The following is a 15,765-nucleotide window of genomic DNA, read 5'->3' on the forward strand; positions in this document are numbered from 1 at the left end:
CTCCCAGCCTTTCCAGATGGCAAATGGTGATAAAACTAAGAAATACCTTTTGGAAAAAGATTGAATCCAAGGCATGATCAAGAGAACATAGCCTAAAGATGAAGCCAAGGTTGTGACTGAAAAGTCTTTTTTTAAGACCTCAGAAGACTTCCAAATAGGGAAAAATCTCTCTGGGGGTCTTAAAAGTCATTGTCCCTCAGCTTTCTTTCAGGGAATCTAAGCTGCAGAGGGGTTCATTCAAGAGATTTGGGGTGTTGTTTTTGTCTAATGGGATGGATTATAAACCAATCCCCCCCCAAAAAAATCTATGAATTTTTTAAAGAAGTAATATTAGCTTGAATTGAGAGGGTAGACAGTACAAAATGAATGCTAAAACTTGCACAGTTAGGAAGTAGACTGAAGAATTATTCAGCTTCAAACAAGGTCCACATCCAATGGAAGAGGAAAGCTATTTCAGAGGATGGAGCCAAGAACCACAGTGAATCACCCCCAAGCATTAATCTTGGAGCTGGTCTTAATCATGGAACTGGCAACACTCACCCAGCTGGATTTCAAGATTGTTATAAACCTGTAAAGGGGGGGATGTTCCTTCATCTTTTCTGAATATGGATGTCTACGATGGTTATCCCATTTCTATTCCATTATTGCATGTTGTATTAAGTGGGATACAGGTAATGTATCACTGTATTTACAGGTGTTTTAGTTAAAAATAAAAAAGAGTTGTCAAGGAGTAGTTTCAGAGGTAATGCTGAAAAGCCTCATCCTCCCCTGGATAAGACTTAAATGATGGGATACTGGACATTGAGTTGGAGCCCATGTTTCAGGTGAAGATTTGGAGCAAGTATAGTTTCCATACAGGGGAGACTTGAATTATTGTGGGAGAAGAGAGAAGGGAGACTCTAGAAGATGGCATTTTCCAAAAAATGGTTGCAAAAATAGTTTTAGTCCCACATGCTCTTCCAGAAGTTTGCAGCTGCTCTTCCAGAGGTAAGGTCTATTTCCCTGTACCCTGAATCAGGGCACCCTTCATTAATAGACTGGGATAAAACTGATATTGAGACTCCCAAGCCTTGGTAATTTTAGAAGTAAATTTTTCAATATGTCATCAATCTGTATGAAAGCTGCAACTCCTCTTCTCATGCATAAAGCTCTAAGATTCCCCATGGATCCTCACGAGAAAAGGGGAAAAAAATTAAAACAACCAGAATGACTCATGACCATCACTTGAAATGTGAAAAAGACCAAAAGAAAGAACTAAAAGTGTAATTCAGAACTCGATATCCACCACTGATCTGGTGCTGTGATAAGACTGGGTGGGCCCAGGAAGCTAAGATGGCAACCGAGTAGGAGGACTCTAGGCTGGTCTTATCCATGAAACATAAGATAACTGTCAAATCATCCCAAATACCTGAGAAATCAGCCTGAAGACTGACGGAACAAAGTCCACAACTAAAGGAAGAGAAGAAGCCTCATCAAAGAAGTGAATACATCCCTTTAGGAAATCAAAGAAAGTATGAGAGTGCTGGGGGGAAGGTGATGGAAGAGTAGGGAACTCTCATTTCACCTGGTCCCTTGAATTCAGTTAGCTACCTATCAAATCATTCTGAACACCTGTGAATTCAACCTGAGATCTAAGAAAAGAATTGCTGCAAGTCTACAAATAGAAAAGAACCACTTCTTTCAAGTAGCATGGAAAGTTTTCAGGGAACAAAGCCACATGGAGAAACCCAAAGCCACTTACACTGAGCTTCACCCCTGGCAAAGGGTGGTGCAACTCCAGCCAGGCAAAGACACCTGAGAATCAGTGCAACAGGCTCTACACCCAGAAGACCAGCAGAAACATCAGGCTAATGCCAAGTTTATGGATCACACAGAACTGAAAAACCTCTGTGCTAGGGGAAAATAGTATACAGAATTCAAGGGTTTTTTTCACATGAGTACTTAGCTTTTCAGTTTAAATTTTCTTTCTTCTTTTTTTCCTTTTCAACTAGTTTCTTATTTTATCAACTCTTTGTTTTTAAGTCTTTTTAAAATACTCCTTTTTACCTTTACATTTTATAGGTATATTTTTTACTTTTGGCTTCCTTTCACTGTGTTTAATTTTATTTTTGTATATATATATCAATTTTTCTTCCTTACAATATTGGAATTTAGTGTCTTCCAACAGACAGAATATACTAAAATACACCCAGGACCAAGTGTATTACCCTGTTTTGTCCACCTGTGAGATTATATGCTCTCTTTTCTCCTTTTTTTTTTCCTTTTTTTGGTTTCAGATGTCTGCAGATGTGTCTAGTGTATATTCTGCTGGGGTCATGGTTGATATATTTTATTTTGTTCTCTTGTTCATCTATTCTTCTCTGGACAAAATGACTAGAAGGAGAAATTGACAAAAAGAAAGAAATAAAGAAAGAAAGAAGAAAGAAAGAAAGAACCAGAGGAAATACTCCCTGCCATAGATTTAATCCATATGGATATAAGTAAAATATAAGTAAAATGTCATAATTTAGAAAAAATGATTATAAAAATACTAACTGGACTTGATAAATAGCATAAGAGATACTAGAGAATCTCTTAGTGCAGAAATAAAAGAACTAAAATCTAATCAGGCTGAAATTAAAAATACTTGAACTGAGATGCAATCTAAAATGGACATTCTAACGACTAGGGAAAATGAAGCAGAAGAGAGACTCAGTAACATAGAAGACAAAATGATGGAAAGTAAGGAAGCTGAGGAAAAGAAAGAAAAACAATTGATGGATCATGAGGGGGGACTTTGAGGAATCAGAGATACCATAATGCAAAATAATATTAGAATTATTGTGGTCCAGAGGAAGAAGAGAGAGAGGGGCAGAGATATATTTGAGCAGATCATAATTGAGAACTCCCCCAATCTGGGGAAGGAAACAGACATTCAAGTCCAGGAGCCACAGAGAATCCCCCTCAAAAATCAATAAAAAGTAGGTCAACACCTGACATATAATAGTGAAGCTTGCAAATCTGAGATAAAAAGAAAATCCTGAAAGCAGCTCAAGACAAGAGGTCCTTAAACTACAAGAAACATTAGACTGGCAGAAGACCTATTCACAGAGAACTTGCAGGCCAGAAAGTGGTGGCAAGATATATATATTCAGGGTACTAAATGAGAAAAACATGCAACCAAGAGTACTTTATCCAGAAAGGCAGTCATTCAGAATGGAATGAGAGAGAGTTTCCAAGACAAACAGAAACTAAGAGAATTTGTGATCCCTAAACCACCTGCAAGAAATATTAAAGGGGATCCTGTAAGCGAAGAGAGAGCTCAAAAGTAACATAGACCAGAAAGGAACAAAGACAATACACAGAAACAGTGACTTTGCAGTTAATAAAATGATACTAAATTAATATCTTTCAATACTTACTCTGTAAATGGGCTAATGCTCCAATCAAAAGACATAAGGTATCAGATTGGATAAAAAAGCAAGATCTATCCATATGCTGTCTACAAGAGACTCATTTTACATATTCATCACATGTAGCCAACTAGCATCTCTGAACAACTGCCCTACATTCTCGTAATTTCCTTGGTAATTTCCTACATTCTCGTAATTTCCTTCTACCTTCTCAAGGTAGAAGCCAGAAACTCTCAATCCCAGACTCCTTTGGAGCTGATATATGGAATTCAAGTCCCAATCGTTTGTGAAATTATATCAGTCTATGGATGGGAGAAATGCGATTAGGATCTGGGAAGATCTATGAGGGTATCCTGGGTATGTTTCTCAGGAAAGGAATAACTTCTGGAATAGGCACCAGATCTTGAACTAACAGCCTAGTCAGATTTGGATTCAGTTTTAGCTTTCTTCCTTTTGTTATAATTCCCTATAGTTGCATTGACCATTCAGTCAAATTAGATGGTATGAAATAAAACAAAGGAAAAGACCAGAAACAGTTGTAAAGTGTGCCTAACTTCACCCCTCCTCACGCATGCAGATTGGAAGCAAAATTTACCAAAAAATTGATTCCAGCAGAGAAATGAGTAGATGAGATGTCCATGGGAAATATGAGAGCAGAGATGAAGAGGACTGGCAGCCAAAAGAACAGCTCAGGAGGAGCACAAATCAACATCTTCTCATTCAATTTATACCAAGACCTTTCAAAACAGGAAAGCTTAAGTAGCCTATAAAACTGAATGATGGGAACTTGAGACATCACCCAATCCAGCAGTTTCTCAATTCATGTTCAGTGGCAGCACCTCTCTTCAAAAGACATATTGTCATTGTAAAACTGAGGAATTGGTATAGGGATTCTTTATATTATTCTACTTGGTGTATGTTGGAAATTTTCCACAAAAAATATTTTAAAGAAATATTGCATTTAAACCTAATCTACAAAACAAACTAAATGCATACAGTTTAAATACTGTCAAATCATGCTTCCAAGATTCAGCATACTTGCTAAGAATTATTTCCAAGGTGGTCTACCATTGCTTCCATACTCAGAATGACAAAGAGCTCAATGATTTTGAGGCAATCAGAGTTGGATAGCTCTGCTTTGTCAGAAAATGCTGATATTGATCCAAAGTATGAGCTCTTATAACTTCAAATGAGAACCAGATAGTTCCCCCATCAAGAAATCATATTTATCCTTTTTGTAGCATTCAGTGCATTTTTCAAATAATTCCAAATAATAGGCAAAGTTTGTTATTCTGTATCACACTAATATATGGTACAAAGTCTGCTAAGAGAAAGGTTGAAGGCCATGTTTCCATCCTCTGGGTTAAAGAGATATGAGCAAAATATTTAAGTTAAATTAAGATACCTACAGGCAAAACCTGAAAAAGTGTTTTACGGTTTGCTACATAACAGATCGAGATTTTTCTTTTTAATATCATGGTACTCTCCATCATCACCTACCTGTCAGCTCTACATCATTTGTTATTAATTTAACACCAGAGAAACTGAAAGGAGCTGGAAGCTAGTGAAGGCACACAAATCAGGAGCAAAGACACCAAAACCTCCCTGGCAATTCCTGTTCACAAACTTTAAGGGAATTTGAAAAATGCCTCTCAATTTGGAAAATGCTTGATAGGAAATCAAAGAAAGTCTAGCAATACAAGTTTCAGTTGCTTAATCTAAATGCAGCAACTGAGAATAAGGTACAAGCAGCCAGGTCACCTGTGGAATTTCAAGACCACTGTGGGAACACATATCTGTCCTCCCGATTTTCTGTAGCAGGTCCTTCCTTAATTGCATGGACCTGTTTCCAGCACCAGCTGATTCTAAACCAAGGACATCTATATGCACATCTATATACACCTCAGCAGGATGAGATGGAGGAAAAGGTATATCTAGTTTGTAGACTGATCTTCACAGCAGCGCTCCCTTACTAAGAATCACAGTTGGCCTTACACTGAAAAATTACATGAAACATGCTTGTCCCATGTTAGCTGGAGTCCAGGCTCAGGTGAGTGATGTTCATTCCAATACATGTGTAAATGCCATCCTTCTCTCAAAAATGTTTTAGAGCAAAATGACACTATAATGTCAAGTACATGGAAAAGATGCTCCTCTTTTAAACTTCCTAACTGAATCCCATTTACTTAGGTTGGCATGGCCATATATGCTGAAAGTCAAAGATAAAATCTAAAGGTTGACACTGACCATCATGTAACAGCAAATGACTAAATGTTCAGCAAATCTGTTTCCTCTTCCACTATCAATCAGAATTCTTTCAGGAAACAGAATCCAACCCTGATGACTCAAGAAACTTTAATGAAGGAACTATTTACAGAGATGTGGAAATGATTAAGAAAATCAATAAGGGATGCTGAGGCACCCAGAGATGAGGAAGAAGAGAAAGCCATTACCACTGCTAGGTTACCAGCTGCTTTCAGATAGCATAGCCTGTCTTCTGGTCATCCCATACATATAGGATGGACTCTTCCTGAAGGCTGGCCATCTTGACTAATGACACTTCTTCATCCACCAAGAGAGTTGGAAGGAAGCGTATTACTCACACCCAGGGGACTTCAGGGGAGAGAAGGGTAGGTGCAAGGCTGTCTAAAATAGCAAAAGCAAAGAGCAGAGAGTTGCTTTGACCTTCATCATGCCTAGGGCATCAGAATGAAGAAGGGTTCCCATGCCCAGACTAGGACTATGAGGTTCACACTTCCCACTGATGTCAAGAGCTCAAGGAGGTTTGTGGAATTTCCTTACATAAAGCCCCAGGTATGTGTTGGTGGGGAAGGGTTAGCCAGAAGTCTAAAAGCTGTCAGCCATCAAACATCAAAAATTGAGTCAGACTTTATCAGACAGCCCAATAAATGGAAGAAGGGAGTAGGGCATATAAACTCTAAACCCCAGCCCTGCAATCCCCTGTCTGTGCCTCCCACAATGACACTTTCTGGAAGCCGGAGGGTGAGAAATCTTGGGCAACGTCATCCATAGGGTGATGTCAGATTTCTGGAGCCCAGAGCAGAGCTAAAGAGAATGGAAAATGGAACCTGGGGGCAAAAGTCAAAGAACCAGCAGATACACGGAAACCATTATTCCACCTCTCCTCGGTTTGTGAAACTTCACAACAGAGTTCTACTCAATAGCATGTGGAAAGAAGTGACGTGTGACCATTTCAATCCCAGCCCATAGCACTTGACATGGCCCTCAATGTTCTTCCAGTGTTTCCATCCATAGTTCAGATTGAAAGGGTCCAGAGAAGGACTTTGAGGTCTTCAGTGATCACAGAGCCACTAGACTAGCTGAGCCTGAGTTTTTAAATGACTATTGATCAGACACCCACACTCAACAGTGACACGAGCAAGAAATCAATTTGTATGCGCTAAGCTTCTGAGTCTGTGGAACTGTTATTTAGACAACTGTAACCAATATATACATGAATATCATTGGGAAAGAAAAAGTCTAAACTGAGTTGAAGTTTGCAAAAGAGACTAAGAATAACTTCTAAAAATCCATCCTAAAAATTATTAGCAATAAAAGACCATGAAAACATAGGTTACCTACTTTGGACCAAAATGATCAAACCTTTAGTTCCTTAGTTTTGTCTCTATACTTTCTGCCAGTATTATTGAAGGCATGCTCTATTATATAGAAGAAAAGGAAGGAAAATATCTTTTGGGTAGGAATTCAACCATATCTTCCATAAATGGGGACAAGTGGGGCCTTTCAACACCAGCATGGGAACGGCTAGTCCTTGCGTGTATATATAGTTTGGACCACTGTAAAGCCCATCCTCTCTCTTCAATGTTATTCTGTCTCCCTAAGATTTCATTCCTCTGATTACTATTCATTTAATCTTCATTCACTCATTCTAGAAACATTTATTGAATGATAACTCTGTGACAGCCACCTTCCCAGTGACTTACTGCTTACTTGGAAGAGTCCTAGATATGAAGTGTAGCAAGTGCTTTGTTGGAAGTACCTGTAGAGTTCAGTGGGACCCAAAAGGAGGAGTGCCCAGCTTTTGCTCTGCCATGGTCAGGACCAGGGGTATGGATGGATTAGGAAAGTCTTCAGAGAAAAGGTGAAGAAAAGAAGTAGCTCTACGGGCACATAAGCATCCAACAGCCTGTACTGCTCTTGTGAGAAAGAATTAGCCTGCCCCAAGAGATGGGTCAGTGTATGCTGGTCACAGGCTAACTCTTCACTTTAAGGGTAGCACAGAGGACACACTTCGCCTTTGGACCTTCCTCCAGACACATTGGGCAGATACTCTGCTGCTACAAATCCTGTGATTATCTGCCATCATCACCTCCAGGGCTGAGGTTGAAGCTGGGCCAACAGCTCTTCCCTAACACATTCTCAGTTCAGCAACAATGTTGGCACCAGCAGCAGCTGCTGGCGGGCGGGCAAGCCACCACGGCATAGCAGTGACCCCTGGGTGGCTCTCAGGCCATGCTCTAGCTGAGTTCTAATGAAGTGCTGTCCCCAAGAAGAGTCTAGAGCTTCCTTGAGATCCACTGAGTCCGAGAGGTATAAGGCTGCAAGGAACCCATCCAGCAGGGAGGGGGGGCCTCAAAACCTGGGGGAAATTGGATTCTTTCATTCTTCTAAGGTACTTCTTTCTCTGAATCCTCTGAAAATGCATTTTCTTACCCTCATTGTGAGGATCCGCAAGTTAATACAAGTAAAGAGCTTAGCGTGGTGTCTGGGGCACAACAGTGAGTGACAAATGTCATAGTCCAATGACAAGTATGACAGTGAGATGGTGTTGATGAGATGATAAATGGCCACTTCCTGAGCTCAAGGAAGGTGGTTCAGGTGATCAGTAAATGACTGGGGGCCGCTGAGGGAAATTACTTTTCCTTAAGGAAACTGCTTGCCAACTCCCAATTTGTGTTTTCTGAATCATTTCATTTGCATTGGCCTACTGCTCACATATGGATTTCTTGCTTTTGGGTTTTTAACACTTACTTAAAGGCAGAACTCTACCATATCTTCACAATTTGCCTGTTAATCATTTTGACCCCCCGGACTAGCTTTCTACATCATTCTGTGTCTGTGCACCTCCCTTTCTTTATTCAGCAAATGAATTTATCCCCATTTCTGTCCTGAGCCTTGTGTCAGGTGTTGATGACTCAGCAATAAACAGGACAGAGTCTATGCCCTCGGAAGTTTTGCTGGCGGCAGGCAGAGAGACAAGAAAGCGGTTTCAATGCAGCGGGGTACTTCTTGTGGAGAGAGCATTCCCAAGGCTACTATGAGAGCTCAGGGCCCCAGCCCTTGGTGGGGGTAAGGGTAGGAGTGTGGGGGCATTTCTGGTGGGGACAACCACAGATGCAAAGGCTCAAAGGCAAGAGGGCACAGGGAGCTTTCAGGACTGTGAGGAGACAGGCAGGGCTGGAGAAGACAACGTAAGGGAAGAAGTGTCAAAACATGAGTCTGAAGAAGTCAGTCGTGGTCAGGACCTTAGTTGCTGGGCCAAGGAGTCTGGACTAAATTCTCAGTCCTTAGCAGGACACTGCCAAAATAGACTGACAGTTTAGATAGACGTCTGGAGGTGCAGGGTGGAGGACAGAAAGGAAGAGGACAAAATGGATATCGGGACTCAAGGCAGGAAAAACATTCCCCAGGTAGGAGCTACTCTAGGTAGCTGAAAAATTCCAAATGGTCAATGATGGTGCTCATGATAAGGCATGAGTAATGAGGATGGGGAACAGCAGAGCAGCATGCATGGGGTAACAGTGACCAGAAGGAAATCTGGGCCCAAACACAGGTTCAGTATAGACCCCCTTAGCCAGTCTGCCCATGCTGGGGAGGCAGGAGAAGGAAGATTGTCTTGGGCCTTGAATCACCCTCTATTGGCCACACTGGAACATGAAGGAGAGGTCAGAGTCAGGGATGGCACCTGGACTTCTGACTTGGGCAAAGGTTTGCATATCATTTAGTGAAACAGAGGAGATAAGGGGTAGCCCTGGGGAGAGGGCATGAGACAGCACAGTGAGCTCACTTCAGACATGCTGAATTTGAAGCACCTAAGAGACTTTGAAGTAAAGACGTCTGAATGCAGTTTACAAGGCCCTTCTCATGAAGCACCTCTTACCTGTCCAGCCTCCCCTCTCAGTACTCACCCTGGGCAGTTCCTGCAAAGAATCATGTTCTCTTCGCAAATACAGTCTTTGCACATGCAATTCCCACCACCCAGATTTCTCCCCCAACACCACGCCACCCTACCTCTGTCCCAACCAACCTGTTCATCCTTCAAGTCTTGGCTTGGGTATCAGGACCTCCTGGAAACGTCCCTGACCCCCCCTTCCCCAAGTTCCACCTTAAGTGTTCCTCTGTGTCTTCTTGCCTTTGACTCTGCTTCCCAATCATTATCTACTACAGGGTTGCAATTATCTGTTTTCCAGTCTCTTCCCTCAAGATGCCCTAAGCTTGATGGGGAGGAGGGGTGCTCATCAATGTGTCCCTAGTGCTTGGTTCAGTACCTGGCACATAGTAATGGCTTAACAGGAGGTCTCTGTGACAAAGAGAAGCCAGCACACATGGTACATATAGCACTATTCACCTCACAGTTGATGTCACTTAACATCTTAACATCACTTGAACAGGGGTTCAAAACTCCAACATGTTTTGAAATAGAAAGCTAAGCTCTCTCCTAAATCTGAAAATTATCTGATAGGCACCGCTAAGAGCAATCTGATACAATAACAGTTTCTGGCATATGCAGCTCATTTTAACAGATGCCAGTATGACATACAGAAAGCTGTCAGGCCTGCTCCAAAAAGGAAAGTCAGCCAGTTCATGTTCCACTTGCCAAATTAATTTCACTTGACGTTCAATTTGTATCCTAAGGTACTGTGGATTTAAAACAGCAGATTAGAGAAGTGTTCCATCCAACAAAATCAGATCCTCAAGTTATTTTTATTATGAGTCAGGCTGTCTTGACAGGGATATTTCCAATCCATCTAAGAAATATATTTATTGATTACTTTTTTCATTTTTTTACTGTTATGTGAGTCACCATACAATACATCATTAGTTTTTGATGCAGTGTTCAATGATTCATTCATTATTTGCATATAAGACCCAGCGTTCATTATAACACATGATTTTAATTTTAAATAAAATTCACTTTCTCCTCTTCCTTATGCCTAACATTGAGTGAAGAGTATGCATCGGGGTGCCTGGGTGGCTCAGTCACTAAGTGTCTGTCTTCAGCTCAGGTCATGATCCCAGGGTCCTGGGATCGAGTCCCACTTTGAGCTCCCTGCTCAGGGAGCCCGCTTCTCCCTCTCCCTCTGTCTGATGCTCCCCCTGCTGTGTTCTCCCTCTGTCAAATAAATAAATAAAAATCTTTTTTTTAAGATTTTATTTATTTATCTGACACAGAGAGAGAGAGAGAGAGAGAGATCACAAGCAAGCAGAGAGGCAGACAGAGAGAGAGGGGGAGGCAGGTTCTCTGAGCAGAGAGCCTGACTCGGGGCTCAATCCCAGGACTCCGAGATCATGACCCAAGCCGAAGGCAGAGGCTCAACCCACTGAGCCACCCAGGTGCCCCAAATAAACAAAAATCTTTAAAAAAAAAAAAGAGCATGCATTAGTTCGCCATACTCACAGAGAAAGGAAATAGCAGGAAGTTAGAGCTCTATGGGCTTGAGAACAGAAAGGTGACTTGAGGGCACTTGGGTGGCTCAGTCAGTTGAATGTCTGTCCTTGGTTCGGGTCATGATCCTGGGGTCCTGGGATGGAGCCCGACATCAGTCTTCCTGCTCATGCAGAGTCTGCTTCTCCCTCTCCCTTGACCTCTCCACCGCAGTAGTTCTCTCTCTCTCTCTCTCAAGTAAATAAATATACTCTTTTAAAAAAGAAAGAAAGCTGAATTGAAATCTCAGATCCTCTGTCTATGAAAGGGAGTCTCAAGCTCTTTAGGATCACCTGGACTTAGGAGCACCTGGGTGGCTTAGTTGGTTAAGTGTCTGATTCTTGATTTCTCCTCACATCATGATTTCATGTTTGTGGGATTGAGCCCTGAGGTGGGCTCTGTGCTCAGGGTGGAGTCTGCTTGAGATCCTCTCTCTCTCTCTCTCTCTGCCTTTGCCCCTCCCCCACTCATGCCCTCTCTCTCACTCTCTCGTTCTCCATCTCTCAAAATAAATAAATAAAATCTTAAAAAAAAATCACCTGGGCTCTGTTTTTCATTTTGTTTTCTTTCAATACCAATACCTGGTCCCAACCCAGATAGAGCAAACTAGAATCTCATGACATTTGGATTTTCTTAAACTCCAGGTGATTCATGCATGTGTTTATTAGCTATGTGACTTTGGGAAAGCAATTTAATATCCCTGGTACACAAAATGGACTGTGGTGAACATCCACCAAAGTTGGATGGCGGACCATCCAACTTTCTCTTTTAATTTAACAGTTTTTTGCTAGAATTAGGCTTAAGAAAATAACCATATGTTACAGGTAAAGAGTTAATATGGCAGAATAGTAGAGGGACCCTATGCTTTCCTCATTGCCTGAACACACCTAGGTAAATATCAAATCATTCTGAACACTCAAGAAATCAATTGGAGGACTAAAAGAACAAACTGCACAGTGAGAGGGACAAAAGAGGCCACATTGTGGGAAGGTAAGAGGTGCAAAGAGGTGAATTGGGGGAGAAAAGAATTGCAGGGGTTGTGCTGGGGAAAGAACTCTGAACGCAGACAGAGAGAGACACACAGACACAGAGAGAGAGAGAGAGAGAGAGAAGGGAAGCAGCATTTGGGGGGATTGCACAAGAAAAACACTTCCCCAAAATCACTGGGAAAATTAGAAGAGCTGATTGTCACAAATTTTTATAAGCAACAGAGCTCAAAGTCTGAAGTTTTAGAAATCTATGCCACTACCAGGGGGAGCCTGGTGGGAGTAGTGGTGCTACTGTGGAGGGGGGCAGGGGCCTGAGAGTGGATAGCCTAGTCTGAGGGTCCCCTGGGCTCCACTGGGAGAGACAGTTCCCCTTCTTGGAGTGCATTTGGGAGAGGTGGCACTGCCTCTCATGGGACAAAAGACATGACCACTGAGTTGCTTCATACATCAGCATAACACACTAGACCAAATATATGAACAGATATATTCAGAACATTTCATCCTAAAGCAGTAGAATATACATTCTTTTCGAGTGGATGTGGGGTATTCTCCAGAGTAGATCACATACTGGGTTACAAATCAGGACTCAACTGGTATCAAAAGATTGGGCTTATTCTCTGCATATTTTCAGATCACAATGCTTTGAAACGTGAAGTCAACCATAAGAAAAAAAATGGAAAGACCACAGATACATGGAGGTAAAAGAATATCCTACTAAAGAATCAATGGGTCAGCCAGGAAATTAAATTAAATTAAATTAGAAGTTAAAAATATATGGAAACAAATTACAATGAAACAATGATGATCCAAAACCTTTGGGATGTAGCAAGGGCAGTCCTAAGAGGAAACTATATAGCAATACATGCCTACCCTAAGAAGCAAGAAAAATCTCAAACGCACAACCTAACCTTATATCTAAAGGAGCTAGAAAAGGAATGAATAAAGCCTAGAGCCAGCACTGGATGGGAAATAATAAAGATTAGAGCAGAAATAAATTATATAGAAACAAACAAACAAAACCCAGGAGAATAGATCAATGAAACTAAGAGCTGGTTCTTGGAAAGAATTAATAAAATTGATAAACCCCTAGCCTGACTAATCAAAAAGAAAAGAGAAATAACCCAAATAGATAAAATCATGAATGAAAGAGAAGTGATAACAACCAACACCACAGAAATACAATTATAAGAAAATATTATGAAAAATTATTTGTCAACAAACTGGGCCATCTGGAAGAAATATATAAGTTCCTAGAAATATACAAATTACCAAAACTAAAACAGGAAGAGATAGAAAGTTTGAACAGACCCATAACCAGCAAAGAAATAGAGTCAATAATCAAAAATCTCCCAACAAACAGAAGTCCAGGACCAGATGTCCTCCTAGGTGAATTCTACCAGACGTTTAAAGACTTAGTACCTTTTCTTCTCAAACTGTTCCAAAAAGTAGAAATGGAAGGGAAAGTTCCAAACTCATTCTACGAGGCCAGCATGACCTTGATTCCAAAACAAAGACACCACTAAAAAGGAGAATTACAAGTCAATATCCCTGATGAACATAGATGCAAAAATTCTCAACAAGATACCACAAAAATCGAATCCAACAGTAATTTAAAAGAATTCTTCCCCCCAGTCAAGTGGGATTTATTCCCAGGCTGCAGGGGTGGTTCAATATTTGCAAATCAATCACTGTGACTCACCACATTAATAAAGGAAAATTTGGTAATTTATCAATTAATATGGCATGTCTGTCCATTTGTTCAACTGTACTTTTTCAGCTTTGTGTTTTTATATTGTTATTCACATGACTAACACTTATGTTTTCATGTCTCCATTTTTTATTTACTTTTTATTTATTTTTCATATTTATTTACTTATTTATTTGACCGACAGAGATCACAAGTAGGCAGAAAGGCTGATGGGGTGGGGGGAAGCAGGCCCCTCGCTGAGCAAAGAGCCCGATGTGGGGCTCGATCTCAGGACCCTGAGATCATGACCCAAGCTGAAGGCAGATGCTTTAACCCACTGAGCCACCCAGGCACCCTTATATCTCCATTTTTTAATATTTAATACAAATGGGATCTTCACTTTAATTACAACTTCTAACTATTGATTTTTTATGTTGCTATTATAATCTGCTGCTTTGATAAATTCTCTTATTTGTAGTTTCTCCATTGGTTATCTTGAGTTTTCAGGATATAAAATCAAATTCTCTACAAACAGATTTTGACCTCTCATTTCCATTTGAATGCCTCTAGTTACTTTTTCTTATCTAAAAGCATTGGCTAAAAGTCTCTCACACAGTGTTATGAAATAGTGGAGCTGGTGAGTTCTCTTGCTTTTTTCCTGAGTTTAACAAGAAAGCTTCTAATGTTCTCCTATTAAATATAAAGCAAACTCTACCTTTGGGATTTTGGCACACAAGTGCATGCACACACACACTCATTCACACACACACACACACACACACACACACATAAATTCCTATTTTATTGAGTGTTCTTAATATGAATGAGTATTAAATAATGTCAAATGACTTTTCTGAGCCTGCAATGATGATTATATGATCTTTCTCCTTGGCCATATTAACATGATGCGTTATATTAACAGATTTCCTAATGTTGAACCATCCTAGCATTCTTGGAATGAATTCCACGTATCCATTATGTATTTTTAATGTGTAATTGGGTTCTATTTGCTAATATTTTGTTTATGATTTTTAACATATATTTATAACTGAGATTGTTCTGTAGTTCTCCGGTTTAGAGAGATATCATTGACAGGTTTAGAGATCAATGTTTTAGTCTCTTTGTAAATCAAATTTCCAAGATTTTCTTCTTTGCTCTGGAGTAGTTTAACCAGCATGGAGATGATGTGATCTTTAACTTTGATAGAATTCCATGATCTACATATCTGGAACTAGTACTTTTTTGTGAGGCAGCTCTTTCACTAGTTCCTCTACTTCTTCCATAGTAATTACTATGGAATCTTTAGGATTTCTTTCTCACTGGTGTCAATTTGATTACATTGCATTTTTCTAGAAAAAAGTTCAAAAAATTTTTGTAGGAAACTTCATCTAAGTTTACATTTATTTACAGAGGCTTCTACAAAGTAAATCTCATGATTTTTAAAATTCTCTCTGTTAGGATGGTTATTGCCCTTGTCACTTTAATTCTGTGTATTTATGCTTTCTCCTTTTTACGTTTTTCACTACATACTAGCTAGTGGTTTGTTAATTTTGTGAATTTTTCAACTTTTGTGATTTGAATTTATTCATAGATTCTACTCTTTAGTTATTGTTGTTTTCTTACACAATTCTTCTACATTTATCGCTTCTTCCCTTGTGCTTTCCCCTGGCTTATTTTTTAATTATTTACACTACAATTTTATTTTAATTTATTTTTCACTTTTATCCATATAAATATTTCATAGTATAAATTTTCCTATCATAACTGCATTCATAGATCCACAAGATTCTGCTATTTTACCCTGTGTTTCTTCATTGATCCAAGAGTTGGTTATTAAAATGTTTTTACATTTCTAAAAGAAGTCTTTTTAAATTTTTATTTTTATTAGTTTCTTATTCTACTGCATTGTGGTCAAAAATTACTTTTATTCTTTAGAATTTATTACTTTTCAAGTTTATTTTTTTCTTCATGATCTAAGATGCAATCAATTTTCATGAATGCTCATGTGCA

Source organism: Lutra lutra, chromosome 6 (assembly GCF_902655055.1).
Source record: "Lutra lutra chromosome 6, mLutLut1.2, whole genome shotgun sequence".
NCBI classification, from domain to species: domain Eukaryota; kingdom Metazoa; phylum Chordata; class Mammalia; order Carnivora; family Mustelidae; genus Lutra; species Lutra lutra.